At 45.7% G+C, this 19,408-nt stretch overlaps 1 protein-coding gene across 3 annotated transcripts in view; it reads left to right on the forward strand.

Moving 5' to 3' along the window:
* Positions 1-9,123: 9,123 nt before the first annotated feature.
* Positions 9,124-19,408, forward strand: part of LPAR4 (lysophosphatidic acid receptor 4) — a 30,668-nt gene continuing 20,383 nt past the window's right edge. The window contains exon 1 of one of the 3 annotated variants that reach the window (XM_066581888.1): positions 9,124-9,341. The gene's annotated coding sequence lies outside the window, so the exon portion shown is untranslated. Of the gene's footprint in view, positions 9,342-15,747; positions 16,004-17,813; positions 17,915-19,408 lie in introns of those variants that run through there. The other 2 variants (XM_066581887.1, XM_066581890.1) reach the window with 2 other exon arrangements.

The raw sequence follows: 19,408 nt of genomic DNA on the forward strand, positions 1-19,408 counted from the left end.
ACAGCTGAGTTGTTATGTGCAGAAATTTGACTTTTCAACAGTGTTATCCTGAAGAGGTTTTAATTAAAGGGGTTGTCTCTTTACTGGACAACCCCCCCTGTGACATCATCTGTCACAACAATCACTGGGACCGCAGCAGGGTTGCAGCGTGGATCCTGGTGGATGCGAGAGGTGATTATAATTCACTTTATTATTTTAATACTGGGGGTCCTTTTGAAGCAGGGATGTCCAGTAAACAGACGACCCCTTTAATAATTGTATTCAGATTTTTTGTGTATAAGTAAAAATGGTATGTACTAGCAAGCTGAAAGGTGGGTGAAAAGTGACAAATTTGAAAGAAATCTACATCAGGCTCTATTTACACGAGCGCATTTACGTCGCGTTTTCACGCCTGATATACGCAACCATCTGAGGCATTGGTTTCCAATGCATTCATTCACACGGGCGAATATACGGTGTATAAAATGGTCACACCGTAGAAAAGGTAACATACGTGACCGAAATATGTGGGTAAAAAGATAGTTCTGGTTCTATCTTTTGACCTATATATGGCGGGGGCTCCAACAGACCCCAATGGGAGCTCGAAAAAGAAAGGTAGGGGGAGGCAGTTTAGCAGCTTACAGGTGCCTCTATGTTGGCATTTGAAGTCATTCCGAGGATTTATCCCAAGTGAGGGCATTCTGGGGTGCGACGTATTGTTTCCCTAAAAACATCGCTTCTGGTCGCGTGAATGGACGAGAACACGCTAATTAAGCATAGGACTTGATCGTGGAAAATCGGCCGTTCATGTGATGAAATCGTATCACGACACTTGGGGATTTAGGTTTCTAAGTAAATGCACCTACCACTAAGGGCTCCCACCCACTAGCGTTTTTTTCTCCACTGCGCTGCGAGAGTAAGTGAAAACTCTCGCAGAGTAGTGCGAGAAAATCGCTGCAATATCGCTGCAACAGTCTTTTCAATGGGGCCAGCGGCAGCAGCGCTAGCCCCATTGAAAAGATATGGAGAATGCTGCGGACTTCTGCCACAGCTGTGACAGCTGTGGCAGGAGTTTCCTTCATCCCCACGAGGACCGCGGGGATGAAGGAACCCTCTGTCACAGCTGTGACAGTTGTGACAGAAGTCAGCGGCATGCTATCCCATTGCTTTCAATGGGATCGGCACTGCTGCTGATCCCATTGAAAGCAGTGGTTTCTGACAAGCCCTGCAGAATGATTAGCGGAGATTCGGCTGATTCTAGTGATTCTGATCCAATGAGGCATCTTAATAGTTAACTGCATTGTAAAACGCAGGTAATTTGTACCCGTCACCCACTAGCTACCAGTCATTAAGGGTTAGATTTGACTTGGCAACCAAGTCCTTTTTTCCTTTGATCACTTTGATACATGTCGGGCTGAAACCCAAGTCACAACATGCGTGCTCTCCTCTTGTCACGGTATATATACAGAAATCAAACACTCCAATTAATGCCGTACAGCAGAAACATGATGTGCAAAATGGATTTATTGTGCCCAAGTTAGGTTTTATACCACCTCCACCCCATCCCCCAACAACCTGCGTACCTGGCTTCATGTGACTCTGAGATATCAGGGCTGCTTCTTCTGTTTCAGAGATACTTCGGCCTCTTTCACACACGTTGCCCAAAGTTTTTAAACACTTGTAAAAAACTGTTATGAATTTCAAGCTTTTTTCATTTTCTTTTTTTGCAGGCATTTTTGGTGGCGTTTTTCAAGTCCCACAGAGGAACCTGCGGGAAGAACACAAAAAAAACACCATACCCAAAAAATGTGCCAAAAACGTCAGAAAAACAGTGCAAAAACACACCATAGTCTTTCACCAGTTTCTGACTGCCAATAGGGACCTTCCACACAGAATGGAATATTCCATAACAGCATTGCAGAATATGCCCTCCTGTGGGATATTCGGCACCAAAATCTGTACTGTTAGTATGTGGATTTTGATGCAGAATTGAAAATAGAGTTGTGCCAGCAATTCCGCATGAAAATCCGCAGATAGCAGTATGGACTTTGGTCTGGAATTCCGGGCCGTCATATTTCCGCAATATTGCTGCAGAATATTCCATCCTGTGTGCAAAGTCCCTAAACAGCCAAGTGCTAGTTTAAACAGCATATAGAAGAGTGTGTATTTATGTGTGCAGATGGACCAGATCTTTTAGGCAACTAGGTTCTTGTGATCCATTAAACACATCTTTGTAATATACTGCAATACACACCACCTTAGTTGTATGGAGTTGTAAGGACTCAATTTCCCATCATACAGCTTACAAGCGCAAGGCTGAAATGTGTCCGTGATGCCTAACATTTTACGCCTTTTTTCTAGTGTGTTTCTCCACTTAAAGGGTTTGAACAGGCAATAAAAAATGTAATAAAAAAGGCTCAGAATACTTTACACGAAATAAACATATAATACCTCCCCAACCCCGGCTGCTACCTTGTCCTCCAGCTGATCTGAAATTAAGCTAAGCAGTGGCACATGTGAAAAAGACTTGGGTATACTAATAGATTGTAGACTGAACATGAGTCTACAATGTGATGCAGCAGCCAAAAAGGCAAACACAATTCTGGGATGTATTAAGAGAAGCATAGAGTCTAGATCACGTGAGGTCATTATCCCCCTCTACTCTTCCTTAGTCAGACCTTATCTGGAATACTGTGTCCAGTTCTGGGCACCCCACTTTAAAAAAGACATAGACAAACTGGAGCAAGTTCAGAGAAGAGTTACCAAGATGGTGAGCGGTCTGCAATGAGGAACGGTTAATGGATCTGGGAATGTTTAGCTTGCAGAAGAGAAGGCTGAGAGGAGACTTATTAGCGGTCTACAAATATGTGAAGGGCTGTCACAGTGCAGAGGGAGCAGTCCTATTCTCATCTGCACAAGGAAAGACTAAAAGCAATGGGATGAAACTGAAAGGGAGGAGACACAGATTAGATATTAGACAGTGAGGGGGATCAATGAGTGGAACAGGTTACCACAGGAGGTGGTGAATTCTCCTTCAATGGAACTGTTCAAACAAAGGCTGGACAAATATCTGTCTGGGATGATTTAATGATCCTGCACTGAGCAGGGGGTTGGACCCGATGATCCTGGAGGTCCCTTACAATTCTACGATTCTATCTCGATACTTAGCTGAGCTGTCACATTTTCGACCAATGGACCAAGAAGTGCAGAGATCGGTGGGGATCTGTAGATTGTTGAGATTTTTCTTTCTTTAAAATGTTTTAACACATTCTGAGCCTTTTTTAAAAGATTTTTATTGGCCCCACAACCCCTTTAAGATCACATGAACACTGCAGAGAACTGTGCACAAACCCTCTACAGCGACACACGCAGTTACTACTTCTCCGTATTAAGGATTATGGTGCAGAAATACCATAGTACTATATAGGTCAGTAATGATTCTAGGGCAGTGTGGGCCAGAGCTCATAGCGCCATAGTTCTTTGGATTGCGTAGAATGAGACAGGCAGAGGCGAAGCTTCCAAAGCAACATGCAACTTTAATTCTTTGAAGAAACAAGTTTTGCAGTTACAAAACTTAATAATCTTGTGGTTCACAGTCTCTGAAAGAGGGCACACACATCTTGGTGGCTTACACAGGAGGTTGGCTTCTCTCAGTCACTCCAATGTCATGGCACTCAACAGTCTTTGCACTACTTTCGCCCACTTCGGTTGTCATTACCACAATCTCGTTACCTCCTGCCCACCTCATCAGGTTTTTCTACTTGATAGGACTCTCTCCACAAACAGGATCTCAGCAAAGAAGAATCATGTCAACTCAACTTGTATGCATGAAGTAGGAGACAAGTAACCTTCAGCCAATTCCTCTGTGAACAGCCCCTTACTTTATTCCCCATTGCTGGCTACTGCTACTGGCCACATCCATCACATCACCAACGAAGACTGGTGGGAACTCAGTTTTATCTAATCCTTCCCTCTCAAAGACATGATGTCTACATGTCATTGCCATGCTATGCTGGCTTCAACTCTTCTCAGGGCAGGAGTTGGGGGGGTAAGCTGGGTAATTACCCCTATCCCCAATGGGGTATTTAAGCACTCCAAGGCATAGGGCAATATAAAGTAAGAAGAAAACAGCTCACTCACACTCTCACTTCTCCCACTGGTCAGATCCACACTACTTTGGTGTCCTCTTACTTCCCAGAGGCCAGTCACATGACCGATCCTTGCACTCAGCGATGATACGGTTGAGGCCAAGGATTAGCGGTCATGTGATTGCATTACCCTGCAAGGGAGGGGAGATCAGAGCAGCATGGAACAAAACAGCCGGAGAAAAGGAGGTGAATGAACAGATTATAAATGAAGCCAGTATTACAATATTACTGAGTGGGGTTCACTAAAACTGGGGCACTTGTAGAGCCTGGGACATAACTGGGGCATATTAAGTGAGGGCATAAGGGACATTATTAAAGAGGGGGGCATGCATGATAAAGGGAGTTTTTTTTTCAAGGTTGGATGCATAAAGAGGGCATTATTACTTTGTGGAGGTATACCAGGGGTATTACTGAATGGGGCAGAAGAGGGCATATAAGGGGTACATTTACTGTGTGATAGTCACTACACGCAATACTTACTATGTGGGTTCTAAAGGGGGCACAAAAGTGGGGATACTATAATTGTGTGAGACAAAGTGGAATTCTTACTATCTAGAGCACTATGAATGGGGAAAATATGTAGAGGTGTGGATTATATAGGGAGGTGCTGTGGTGTCTATGTGTCCAACTCGGCAGAGACAAATTGTGACCAGGAGAAGTCATCATGGGAAAGAAAAGAGAATGTGGCCAGTCAGAGAAGACCTCACCTGTGATCACTGCAGATACAGTATCTGTCCTGTAATCACTTATACGCTCTACCTGTATAGAGCAGGTATCTGCCACCATATGGTCACTACATGGGGTAATGTTGGTCTTTGTACAGCGTTTTCTTCAGTAACAGAAATAAAAGCACCTGGATGCATCTATGATTGTTCAGAAAACCCCAAGTGGTGTTCCATCAGGACACGGGAATGGATGTAAATGAATGCGCCTACACAGATGAAGCTTTCATTTCAATCTATCAGGTTGTTTTTCTCCTTTCTTCTGCCCCCTTATGTTCTGATAATACATTTTTTTGAGAGAAAAATATCAAGCCCTAAAAGAAGTTGTTGTTTAGCTGAAAAACTCGGCATGCGGTTACATCTCAGACAGGTATGAAAAAAATTAGGCTTGAGGCGTGATTTGATGAACAGTCTTGCCACCTGAGGCGCTAAAAGTGGTTCCCCCTTGTCCTATAAGAGGCTCTCAGAGGCTCCTTGTGTGTAGGGACCTCTTTCTTCGCTTGTGTAGAGCTTGTTGACCACTAGACGCCTCTATGACGCAGAGAAGAGATTTTACCCCGTTATCAGAGTCTGAGAGGGGCACATTATTGGGATGTGAGAAGCTGGTTGGTCGTATCCATGAATTGTCCCCCACCGGCCGTTCTGACTAGACTATTAGGATGTGTTGGGACCAATGGATGCGTGAGGGCACACAAAGCGACCGGGCTCAGGACACCTCAACAGACCACCGGTAGAGAAGATCGTCTGATTGTGTGACAAGCACAAGCAGCTCCAACTGTTTCGTTGTCTGCATCCAGAGACAGGTGGCACCATTGTTACAGGTCCCGGTGTCTGTCAGAACCATTTCTAGACTCTTGGCTGAAGGACATTTGGTCTCACGGTACCCTTTACATGTACCGCCTTTGATTCTCACCCACTGTCACCTCCGTTTGCTGTGCTGTCATGGGCAACAAAACTTGACTGTTATGGTGTGGAACTTGGTTGTCTTCAGCGATGAATCCAGGTGTAGTTTGGGAACTGATGACGGCTGTGTGCGTGTCTGGAGACCTCGGGGTGAGCGCCTCAATCCTGCCTTTGCTGTGGAGCGGCACCCTGCCCCCACTGCTGCTGTGATGGTCTGGGACCCCATCGCATATGACAGTCGGTCACCCCTAGTAGTGGTATGAGGGACAATGACTATATAGTGGTAATGGTAGTAGTCATGGTATGGCGGTATTATTTGGGCCTTATAGTAGTTGACAGCTATATATGTATATGAATAACTTTGTGTGTGTTTTGCCGCGGGGCACGTAGTATGGCTTGGGGCTTGTGCCTCTGATCTACTATAACCCTAGCAATGCTCCTGAAAGTGATAGAGGTCAGCACTAAAGCACTCTGCATGCCACCTACTGAATGAATATGACTGTGGTATTGGTAGAGTATTTCAGTATTTGGGGCCCACCTCTAACTTTACCTAGGGCCACACTTTGTTTAAAACCGGCCCAAGGGGGGACACAGATGGGCTGACAGCAGCGCCTTGAAATATCAGAAGCAAGGAGACAAGAGTCAAGCGGATGATGGTTCACGTAGCTCCAGAAGACCTGCCACACAGAAGAGCAAGATCACCTGCTGGGGAGGACCTAAGGAGGGTGATCGGCCCCAGTCTACATCCGCCTATTCGACTATGCACATTACAACTATCAGGAGGCGGCACTGCTTGCAATAAGGGTATCTATAAGATGCCCATAAGGGTGTTGCACATGAGTGGTATATTTCCACAATAAGGGTATTTTTACACGTGACGGAAATGCTGCGAAATTTCCACAGTGGAAAATTCTGCATCCAAAACAAAGTCTAAATTTTTTGGGGACCCTTCACCAGGTTCTGCTGACTCTCATAACTTTTCATTTTCTCTGCCTACCTGACAATTTAGAGTCACTTCACTTCTGAAGTCTGTCAGCGCTCCCCGGTACCCGGCGGCCTGCAGTGCCGGGGAGCGCTAATACCGTGCCGGATACCAATGGCGTGGGGTTTGACTCTGTTTTAGATATAGAAATGCAGCGGAATTTGCTGCAGAATTTTATTTTACAGAAGTTCAGCTGCATGTGAACCTACCCTGAGCACTTTAGCGCTTATTCACATAGGCATATATCGGCCGGGTTTTCATTCCCCTCTGATGCGTTGGTTTACAATGCATCAGTGCACAGAGGCGTATTTCCAGTCGGACCCTTTGTACGTTGGCGGCGGAAGCTGCATTGACTCCTATGGGTGCTAAGCCCCGCCCCATCCCACCCCTCCCATTACAAACAGCGGCAAGGGGCGAGAGCTCAGCACACTAGCTCCCGCCCCATCCCACCTGCTTCCCCTGCAGAAAACTGACAAAGGGGAGGGAAGGGGGAAACAGCTTAGGAGAGCTAAGCTGTCACCCCCCGCCTGACAGCATATACGCCGCCAAGTGCATCACATGGAGTGTATATCGGCCGGCCATGAAAATAAGCCCTGAATCTGCTACTGCGCAATTCAACTACAAAATTCGCATGCCTAAATGCAGATTTTTATGCTGAATTTCTAACAGAATTAAGTTATTTTTAATTCTGCATCAAAATCCTACGGAGCCGCGTAGAATTGTCCGTGCCTGGTGGTGCGTATTGCGGAAATATTTTGCTTGTGTGTAAGAACCCTAAGGGGTTAAAACAGGGGGAACAAATAGACAATATTATTAGTGGTACTATTCAATACTCCCTAAGGGCGGCATCATACGAACATATATATGTTCGGTTTTCACGCCGAGCCGATATACGTCGTCCTCATCTGCAGGGGGAGGAGGATGGAAGAGCCAGGAGCGGGGGCGGGGCTAGGTCCCGATAATTAGCCCCGCCCCATCCCACCTCTCCCCATTGCAAATAGTGCAGAGGGGCGGAGAGGAGGAAGAGAGGGGGCGGGAGCTCAGTTCCTGCTCCTGGCTCTTCCATCCTCCCCCCCCCCCCCTGCACACGAGGACAACGTATATCGGCTCGGTGTGAAAACCGAGCCGATATACGTTCGTCTGAATGCAGCCTCAGGGTGGCATTACACGGCCGTGTTTGTGCAGGTTTTTGCGCACGTAAAATCTGCACGCGCTAAACACAGAGAATAGAACCTATTGATTTCAACGGGTTCGTTCTCATAGGTGCGTTTCATGTTCACGTCACGCGCATGCGCAAAAAAATAAGTCCTGCCATATTTTGCTGCGCTTTGTGCAGTAAAAAAGTTCCATAGAAGTCTATGGCAGGTGCAAAAATACGCAAGCGGAAGGGTGTGACAGTGCGCAAAATGCAGAAAAAAGAAGTCAGCTGGACCTTATAAGGCTTAAATAGCCATTAAATTCGATGGAAAGGGTGCGTGTGAACTGCCCTGAGTGCGCAAAAATGACAGTAATATGTGCAGACACGCACGCACCACGCTGATTATGGTCCTCCCCAACCCTTGTTCATGCACTTATACGCTGCGGTCAGTGTATTTGCACAAACGCTCGTGTTGCGCCGCCCTCAATTGCTGTTGTTACTATACACACGGGGCACCGCGGCCGTAGCTAGACTTTCCTTCACCTGCATAAAAGTTTTAGCAATACCATGGCCAAGGCTAAGACCCCCTGTCCACGGCCGTTGTGGGGCATGAGTGGGAGCGCTGATGGGTCCCAGCGGTGAGCCTATCTGACACTTAGGCTCACCGTCGAGAATCGCGGCATGCAGTAATTTAGATCCCGCGAGCGGAGAATCGCTATGCTTCTCCGCTTATGGACGTCGGGGCTGCACTTTCGGAAAGCTTCACACAGCGTGATCGCTTGCAGATCATTGCTTGTGGACATGCAGCCTTGCTAGTGCCCCCATGGTTGCCCTGCCCAACTATGCCCATGGTGGGTACTGTTACAGATGACTCTGGTAATGGAGCTACTGTTGCCCACAAGTGTTGGTAGAGTACAGAGGTCTACCCATCAGCTGTCCCCATGCCTGAGCCGCATTAGTCATGAACAGTGCATTAGTGTGACGGTATATATATGAATCAGGAGACTCAGGATGAACAATACCATTGATCCCTCCAAAATAGCAAAACTGTGACAGAACCCTGAAGAAGTCGCGGTGTTTCTCAGTAGTCTCCTGCGGCTGTCATCTATGTGGCTGCTCTATGATTCAACCACAGCGGTGGTTGCAGACCTCACCGGCACATCTGAGGTTAATGAAGCAGCTTTGCAGTTCCTTACACATGATGTGGATATAGAGGCGGGTCTAGATTTGCTTTTTAGCCCTGCAGACCATTACTTGGGAGAGGCAACTATCTATAGGAAGGGTTTGGCAGGATTTTTGATGATGCCTGATGTGGAAACCCTAAAGAGAGGATTTGCTTTAGGATCAGATTGTTCCTCCTGATGCCACATAATAAAGGACTGTCTTCCTCTCATTCACGCTTGCAATAGTTGGGGCGAGCGAGCGGCTGGCCCAGGACCAGATGCATTGATATTCCAGTCCAGACTAAGGTAAGCTAGACAATTAGGCTTGCTTATTTGGTAGCTGCATTACAATGCTCCTCAGTCTTATTCCTGGCAGCGGCTCAGTCCAAGATAAAGGAGCCTAGAAATGAAGTACAAGAACAAGTAATTGCTGACCATCCGGTGGCGGTGGGACTACAAGTTCCAGGAAATCCAAAACTTTATTGCAACATGAGATAAGTTTGTTGCAGAAATATCTGAAACTAATTATGGATTCCTGATTGTTCCTCTGGTTGTAACCAAAGCTTGTGATGAAGTTTACAGTTATTGTTACTTCTGTTGGATACATTTAAAGGCAGAAATGTGACTTTTGGTTGTGAAATAATTATCCCAATAATCTGATGTAATGGCTGAGAATGAAGATCTACTGTTCTGCTTTATACATACAGGCTTTGGTTCTACTAAGTGATCCAGTGGATTCCGACACAACTGCCTTCTGTTAATGTTAGGGAAATGCTAATATGTTCTATGGGCTCCATAATCAAAATGTTTTACCCCCCCCCCCCTCTCATTGTGGTCCTGAGTTTTGCCCCCCAGGACCTAAATATCTACTAATCTATTTACATGGATTGATGTTTCACAGCTGTGTTAAAAATGGACACTTTTGTGTCTTTTTGATGAAAAATAAGCAGATTATAGCCTATGATTAAAATGCCGTGCCCCTGGATCCGTATTTGATCTGTATCTGCATTTTTGGTCTTTTCTATTGGGCAGAAAAAAAACCCGGATCCATATTTGGCCGATAGAAAATAAACCCAATGAAAGCAGATACTGATGCGATTTTATCTGTATCGCGCTCGTACTATCTGCTCCTGTGAAGTCGGCTTTGGGCGGACTCTCCATTCCCATACTTGCTAAGGTCCGTTTCAGATGAGCATATTGTGACGCATCTGTAAGGGCGCCTTCACACGGGCGGATTTGTGTGCATCACATTTACACACACAACATGTAGAGAATGGAATCCATTGATGTCGATGGATTGTTAGACCCTTCCAAATTGTTGTGCTGGCAGGAAAAAAATAGAACACGCTCTATGGGGACCTTTGGTGCGCAAATGCACAGGAAAATAGAAGTCTAAGGGGGTGCGCAGCGGGATGCACAAGATGCTGCGCAAACTTTTTATTTTTTTGGAGGGAAAAAAAACAGCTATTTAGTGTAACGAGTTTCAGATATTTAAATCGGGGTGTGTTCATCTGCTGCATACAAATGAATATGCCCAACGAGCACAAAGTATAGTAAAATGCGCCGATGCGCGCGCAAAAGACTGATTCATAGCTTCATATTGCGGTTCGTAAAACACGGTCTGAAAGCGACCGAACAAAGCAGAGAGAAGAGTTTCATCCAGTAACAAAGCAGATGGGACTGCCGAGGGTCGGGCGCGCTCTCTCCATCGGCACCATAGCAGCTCCCGTTGAATTTAATGGGAGATGCGCCTGCAAAACCAATCCGGGCCCCTGAGCCATGGTCAACGCTTCCTGCTGACCATAGCGACATTGGCGGTGTCTGGATCCAAGTGGTGGGTCCCCATTGACCATCTATTGGTGACCTGTCAGTCATGAATAGAAAGTCCCGCAATATCCCTTTAAGGGTTTATTCACGTGGGCAAGTTTCACATGTCTGCACACCGACCGATACAGTCAATGGGGCGATGCAGTAATGTTGGGGTGGGGGGGTGGGGGGGAATAGGGCCATGCAGACTGGCGGTCCATCGAAAGAAAAAACAGCTTAATTTATGGTGGTCTGACCTCTCACTGTCACTCACGTCAACGAGGCTGCCTCACCCCCTCCCAAAAAAACCCATAAGGATGACCTCCATGTACGTTTCACAATCATTGGTAAGCAATGCTAGAAAAAAAGATTTTGTTTAAACGGTGCAGATTTGGCCACAGTTCTTGTAACAGATCTGCAGGGTTTAACCCTTTCACTTCAAGGGTTGGATTCCGCATAAATAGACATGCTGCAGAGTCATTTCAAAAACATCTTGCAGCACACTAAGGAGGTTCCTCAAATCCTCTCTGCATGCCTTCTACTGCCCATGGGACCACATCCTTTAGGTCTGCCCCACACAGGCGCTATTTACTGTGATTAACGCAGCGTTTTGAACGCTACCCTATAACGCTCCCTTCTAAATCAACGTGTCCTTGTACAAATGCGTTTGATCGTAGCGCTGGATGGCGCTCTCTAGCGCCGAGATTTTCGAGTGCTGTCTGCTCTTGGACCGTTTAGCGCACTTCATCACCCATCACAATGATGGGGTGCACTAACATACGCTGTCTGCAGCAGAAATCGCTCCTATTGAAAGGCTGAAACTTGCTGCAGATCTGCAGATCAGCCGATTCCCAGTATCGCTGTCGCTATGGTCAGCGGAGGAAGCAGAAAGCACTGGCTACAGCGCAGCGGTCCAGGGTGGTGTCAAATTCAAGGGGAGCTGCATCTGCAATACCAACTCCAGCTGCAATGGTCGGTGTTTTCTGCTACCTCCGCTGACCACTATGACACAGATACCGGGGATCAGCTGATCGGTGGCTCCCGGTAGATGATTGATGACCTGTCAGTCTTTAATGGCAAAACTCAAAAATGTCTTGGAATACCCCTTTAAAAGCACATCTAAGTCCACACTATTTAGGTGCAGATGTGGGCAATGCAAATTTACAGCGTGATTGCTGTGGGTGTTCTGCTGCAGAATTCTGCACTGTGTGAAGGCCGACTCATTGATTGTGTGTGTTTGGGGTGGGGGGTGTTCTTTCGCCTTTGTGGTGGATCTGACATGTGGGAACATACCCTTATGGTTGTGTGCATGAGGCTGTAATATACCAGCAGCTCTTGATGTGAGGGCATCTATAAGACACTAGGTGTTCAGACATGACAAAAATGCCCGCGACCTTTATCAGTGTCATACCAAAACTTTCCAGGGAAATATGGGGGGTGAGCGATTCTCAAGAAACCTGCAAGCAATCTGCATGACTACAACTCTTGGAAAGTGTTCCAATGACCGAAGTCGGCATGCAGCCCCACTTCACACACAACACTTCTGGAGGTTTCTGAAACGTCTTAGAATATTTTAGTTTGTGAAGTAGAAAGAATAAAAATACTGGAGTAAAAGGATGCTGAAGCCTCAAAAGTTTGCTGTTCTGCCGGAGCGTGTTATGGGAAATGTTTGGGAAGAGTTAATGTAACTCAGTGACAAGGAAAACAGATGCTCCAGTTTACTGTCCTTGTAGAATCTCTCTCGCAGGCTGCGGAGTCAAACTGGTCCCAATTTTTAGAACATACAAAGTTCTTTTAATCCAACATCACTGAATGCCGGATTATCAGATGGCCATGGTAAAATATAAAAAACTAATCTGTAAGGGTGGAAGACCTTCCAGAATAGAGTTGGAAAAACTAAAAGGGGGTTATCCCATCTCAGGACTTCACACCGGGCTAGAGCCATTTTAGTACCATAGTGGGTCCAGTGCAAGGGTAATAAAACGGTTGCCCCTATCTCTTCCATTTCAGAAGTTATTTTGTTTGTTTTCTCTCAAGCTAAAAAAATTGTGTATTCGCCTAGTCCTGCAGGCTGCACTCTCCCGTCTGGCTTTCCTGCGGTCTCCACTGCCTTCTGGTCACATGACCAATACGGCTAATCGCCGAGATCAGTGATTGGGTGCAACAGTCATGCGCTTGGACAAAGAGTGTGGAAAAATACAGGTGTGAAGGCGAAACGCTCAAAGCTACTAGAAGATTAAGGTCCAAGATGCAACAGTGAAAGCACTTCTTTTAACAAAATTTAAAAAAACAGCCAGAAAAGACGCGTTTCGGGGCCGAGCCCCTTCGTCAGTTTGGCTGGATTAAACACTGAGTAATGGGCACAAATAAAGTTTTCCTCCTTCCCTTTCTTTGTTAATCCCTCCTCCACTACTTATTTGTGCATATCACTCAGTGTTTAATCCAGCCCAACTAACGAAGGCGCTCGTCCCCGAAACGCATTTTCAGTTGCTGGTTTTTACTTTGTTAAATAATAGCCGTGCCTTCACTATCACAGATTGGACCTTAATCTTCTAGTAGCTGATTGTGCTGCCCCTTCACACCAGTATTTTTCCACTCTTTTCGCTTTCCTCACGCCCTCCTTGGTGGAGCGTCATCTGGTTTGTAGCACCTCCATAATTTGAAACCCTTTGTACTCTAGAACTATTTCACCGCTCTCACTGGGTCTTGCTCCACCCTCCTTTTTCATCTTTTTTACTCGCATGTGACTGTTGGACCCAGGTGTGCTGTGGCTGGCTGGAGCGGTCAGTACTATAGAGTGAGTATTTTATTTTTTTTTCATTTTTGAAGTTCCACAAAACTTTTCAACTGTATCCACGTTCTGATGCACCATTTGCCCTATGGGTAATGCAGCCCTGCCCTCGACTTGTCCTAAAGTTCGGCCACTGCTGCTTCCCACTCTATTCAACTTGATGAAAACAGCTTAAACTTTGCAATCTTTGGTTCCACTGAAGTGAATGGAGTGGAGGCACGCATGGCTGCTGCTACCAGACCGCTGGGACATGTCAGGGCTGAAATGTCAGGATCAGTGGGGTCTAGGTGGTCCGAAATTCCCCGATCAACAAGGACCTGAGATGACCACAGCTGGTGAGACTGGTCCAATGAGACATTAGTGAGTACATATTATAGAGACAAAGGCAGATGAGTTCGGACTGGAAGAGTATCTCCCAGAGGGGACTGTGAGTCATGGGGAATTGTGACCGGTTATGAGAGTTTAATGTTTATGGTTCTTATGTGAACAAGTCATTTTGAGTGGTGGCTTTATGCGCTGACAAACGTATGAGAGACGGTAATGGAGAAGTTTATTCACACCTATGGTGGGTTTGAGTCCTGAAACTTAAGACCTACTCTGGCACCTGCAGTGCGTCTGGCTGTGAGGTTAGTTACGCCACGGACCTTTACGGAAATAGTACAGAGTACGAAGTGGAGTATTTTGAGTGTCATAAAGGCAGTGGTTAGTGATGATTAAAATTCAAAGTGCCTTGTCACCCCGAGGGAAGTGAAGGAGATGGACCCGGCACCCATGGGACACTGAGCCCACATGCCATGGAGCTCGGAGAACGTAGGATGGAGAGGGATGTTAAATTGTGAAGAGTTTACAGTACTTAGTAAAAGTGCTTCCTCTAAAGGTAGACATTACGTTTGTTCTGTAGAGCGTGCGTGTGTGTTATATACTGCTTGTCTGTCCCTGCCGTTCCAAACACAAGACCAACGCCTGCTTCAAGGGCACCAGGTAATATAAGACCCCTCTGATCCTATGCCAAAATCTTGTTCTGGGACTGGAAGGTCACTTGAACAGGTTATCTCCTCTTAATACACTTGTTGTACTTCACTCTTTTACTTAGATCAGCATTTTAGACACCAGTCTAAGTAATCTCCCCCGTAGCCAGCCTTAGCCGCATGTGAACTATGCAGTGGCATAGAGTGCCAGCCACCAGCTTGTGTGGGTAGAGGACCAGGCAAGTGTAGTCTGGAGTCTATCTTCAGGTTCGCCTGGCCAGATGATCATCTTCTCCCCTCTGGTGTTCTGAGTCACTGCTGTCAGCCCATTGGTGCCCCTGCAACACAATTGCTTGGTCCTAGTTCTGTATTTGTTAGAAGCTTGGTTCTGGTACTGTATCTACTCACTGAGTTGTTCTGGTGTGGATTTTGCTACTACCTTGCTCCGTTATGCACCAGCAGAATACAGACAGACTACAAACTGCTGCAATATAGTGTTTTTTTGTTTTTTTAAAATGGTGGGGAAAGTGAGGTGACCCACATCCCTCAAAAAAAAAGAAAAGGACTGCACAGTGCCATATAAATAACACCAGCACTGATCTCCCACCCCCATAATGTGTTCTATTCTAAACTTACTCTGATGTTGCAAGTCGGTGCAAAAGAAAAAACAAGTACTGGATTATCAAATGCTGGACTGAGAGAGAATTTTATTGTGTATCAATGGATTTGTGTGCCTGTCGGAATAACAGAGTTGAGTTTGTCATCTAGCATAGTTTGTCATTCTTTCAGGCTGCAAAACTTTAATAATAAACGCAGCCATGTGATCTATTATATATATATTCATATTCTCTACTTTCCTCCCCCCTTTTTGGGCAGCGAGATTCCATCATTTACACTCCTCTTGCAAACTAATTGACCAGGAAATGGGTTTTATTCATTAGCAGCAGAGCTTATGTTGGTGATCCTTTGGTGGGGGGAAGCTGTTCCCCATGGCAGAGTTCTTTATAAACTCTCTATATAGAGTGTGATTGGTTTGCAAAGAATAGCAAAACACAGAAGAATGGGAGGGAACTCCAAGCCTAATAATAACCCTCCTCCAATAGGAAACCTTTCCTATTGAGACCCCCAAGGGTCCCCTTGCTCTCAGATCCATCCCAGACATTAGGCCTATTCTTCTGAGCTCTCCTCTGCAGGGCATGCTGCTTGTGGTGCTCAGCCTGGGTTTTGCCTAACAAAGGGCTCCTGATAACAGCTGCTGCTTCACATTGGGAGGATTAACTCCATTCAGAGCAATAAGAAACTGTCCTGGAAGCGGCGCAGGCTGGCCTTCCTGCAAACATGGATTTGTAATTCTTGTCATATGCGCTGGGCTGCGGGAAACTCGGGATCTGTTTACTCATAGGGTAAGTTCTTGTGATACATCCTGCATATGGATACATCTTTGCAGCTCAGTGAATGCAGCTCATATAAACTACATGCTAAATCTTATGATCACACCAATATCCAAGTTGATTCTAGCAAACTCCTCGTCTGGAAGGGCTTTATAACTTTGCTATGCTCCATGCTGACTGTTTCTAAGTCCTTGATATTCCTTCTGTATGCGGATCACGTACGGGGAGTCTTACAATATTGCGATCTACTGCGATGGATCGATACGCTTGCTAGTTAAAAGGCTATAAGAATTGACGGTCTGTTCATGAGCTGCCAGATCCCCAAGGACATGGTTGAAACAGGCAAAGGTCCTTGGGAAGGCAATGTGGTTAGGCTATAAGGTCAGAATCCTTTTCACTGTAAGTCCTTATGGATTTAATTTACATAAGGGCTCTCGCATCGCTTTGCGCGCGTGTAATACGCAGTTGCAACCTTTACAAACTTTGACTTGTGCCTCACACACAGTGCCCCCTGCGTCTTCGTTTTTTTTATTCGCATGCTATCTTGACGTGTGTGCATATAAGTGCCAAGATACGTCGTTTATGGGGACTTGTTGGCACGCAGCAGTACGCAATGCATTGTGGGTTCCCCACGCAGGAGATGCGCACGGTAAACGAATGCCCTTAATGTTACCTGTCTGTTGCTCTTTACAGGGCAAGCTAAACTGGAATGAGCGTGCAATTAGCGATGACGGAGCAATCACTAGGCGTGCGTTTAAGCAGAACTGTAATTGGGTAGTTTTTGATCATTCATTGGAACATTACGACCCCTCTAGTCAATCCTTCTGCCACTGCCTTCTATTTGGCAGATCGTACTACACCCATTGATGCCAAACGATGCAGCTGCAGAGGGACGATTATCTTCCAATCTGCGATAATCTAGCGATCTCTTGCTAATCGTTCGTTCACTGCGCACCTTACACCTAACCGTTATCCTGCAACCCACATGATCTAACCATTATTCACACAATTGTTACGTGTAAAAGGGCCTTTAGAGTGCATGCACACGCAGCTGATTGGGGTGGATCTGCGGCAGATTTCAAATTGGAGTAAAATCTGCTGCAAAAATGCTCAAATGAGCGAAAATGAACAATCTTTTCATGGAAAATCTGCACCAAATTGCTTTCCTTTCTGCATAAAAAAAAATTGCATCACATCTGCCCCATCGGAGGGGATTTTGCCATGAATTTGGTGCTGATCCCCAGCAGACCTCACCCTTTCTTATAGGAGTCAGATCTGCTGAGGATCTGCATCCGTGGTGCAGAATATGATGCAGATTTTTGTGCACTTTTCCGCTACGTGCGAACATACCGTTCTGTTGGTTTTTTAGTGCTGAAATTGGATAGAACTGCTAATTGGTACAGTCACATGGTCTGGTGATAAAATGTTACAAATTAACTATTGCAACTCTGGAAGACAAACTCTTCATATTGAATCAGAGAGATATCGCCCAATCTCAGTGGATTATGTACAAACCCTTTCATGCCTGCATCCATTGTACCCTGCCTATATGGATCTACACGGGATGTATATATTCCCCAGCTGTGTAATACAGTATACAGGCACCCTGTGACTTCAGTGTCAGCCCAGCACATCAGTCCCTGGCACTTCCTTCGCATTAGCAGCTCTTAGGGTTGGGTGTGACCTTGGTCTTTTAAATTGAACTGTGAACTTTGATGCAGATGTTGGGAGGATGGACAGGAGGTTGGAGAGTAAACATCAGGAGAGCTGGGGGAGGGGCGCGAGGGGGAGGAAGGGGCAGTTGACACATTTTAATGAGTGTCAGACATAATAGAAGCAGATGCATGTTACTCTGGGAGGATGGAAAGGATTCCTTTGACATTTGCAAGCAGAATTGTGTAAAGCCCCTGTATATGATGGAAGGTAAAGCTTTATGGATCACTACTTGTATTGTGTTTTGGGAACTTTTATGTAGGATTTTACAACAAGATGACTTTTTTAAATATAACTTCTGTAAGTTTGCCAAAGAAGTAAATAGTGTTTTATAGATTTGAAGTTTTAACCTGAAAGCCCAATTCCGCTCCATGTATATGGCCATATACCTTCAATGAGCATTCATCCAACAGCTATTCCTCTCAAGCTTCCTCTCCCTATATGCACATTATTATATATATATATATATATATATATATATATATATATATATATATATATAATCTGCTGCGCAGTGAGAAGCCGCCGCCTGAGAAGCAGAGACTCTGCTGACATGAATGCCGCTCAGCCAATTCAAAACTCCTGCTTCCAAAAACGCGATGGCTGTTGATTGGTTCTCAGAGCACTGCCAGCCAATCGGAGCCATCACAATGTTTCATCGAGCGCTGCAATCGGAGCAATCACTTCCTGGAGGCGGGATTTATAATTTCCAGAACCAAGAAGAGATCTTCTGTCGGAGACTGAGGACTGCAAGCACACCGGAGACCAGTGGGAGGAGCCAGACCACAGCTGCTAGGTGAGTAGATGACAACACCCCCCGAAAATAAGACCTAGTGCCTTTTTGGGGGCAGAAATTATAAGACTGGGTCTTCTTTTTGGGGAAACACGGTACCATGCAATCACCAGGCTGCTTCCATTATAAGTCTGTGGGATCCTTAAAGAGGTTTTCCCAAGACTTAAAATTGCTTCACAACCACTTTTTCCTGGTTCCTGCTGACCAGGACATGTGACTGCAGCAGCCAATCACTGGCTATAGAAGGTCACGACTGTGGCCAGTGATTGGCTGCAGCAGTCACTTGTCCTGGTCAGCAGGAACCAGGAAAAAGTGGTTGTGAAGCAATTTTAAGTCATGAAGAAAACCCCTTTAAGGTGATATCCGTTATAGATTTGATTTGACCGGGTGCTGCAGCTGCCATTGTGTTCTAGTCTTTCAATGGTCCCATTAACTTCCATGGATCTGAATAAGTTGCTGTTAAACTTTGATGTCCAGCTTACATTCGCTCTTGAGCTATAATGTTACGTACTTATGGCTGCGGACCACGTTTCGCCTTGTATTGCCAGTACATGCAGCACTTCTCTGCCACACAATGCAGATGGAGAAACACTGTTTTCAGTTGACGCTTGAATTGACGAGTCCAGGTGCCGTCACATTTTGCGGAGCTTCACCTGTATTCTGTGGAAACCCTGCATGTACTATCACCCTTAGCAAGTGGTGTGGTGATGTGCTTCAGTACATTGTGGTTTACCAGCTGTGACACTGTTTAAGAAGATGGCACATCCTAACTAAAATTGGGGCACAGATGGTTCTTCTGACGAGTGATGCCAGCATAAAGTTAAGTGATATCAGGTCTTGCTTCACAACTCTTTAAAGGGCTGTCGAGAACTTTTGTGACTTCTTCCATTGATGACCCATCCTGGGATAAT

This window comes from Eleutherodactylus coqui, chromosome 10, assembly GCF_035609145.1.
Source record: "Eleutherodactylus coqui strain aEleCoq1 chromosome 10, aEleCoq1.hap1, whole genome shotgun sequence".
Classification (NCBI taxonomy): domain Eukaryota; kingdom Metazoa; phylum Chordata; class Amphibia; order Anura; family Eleutherodactylidae; genus Eleutherodactylus; species Eleutherodactylus coqui.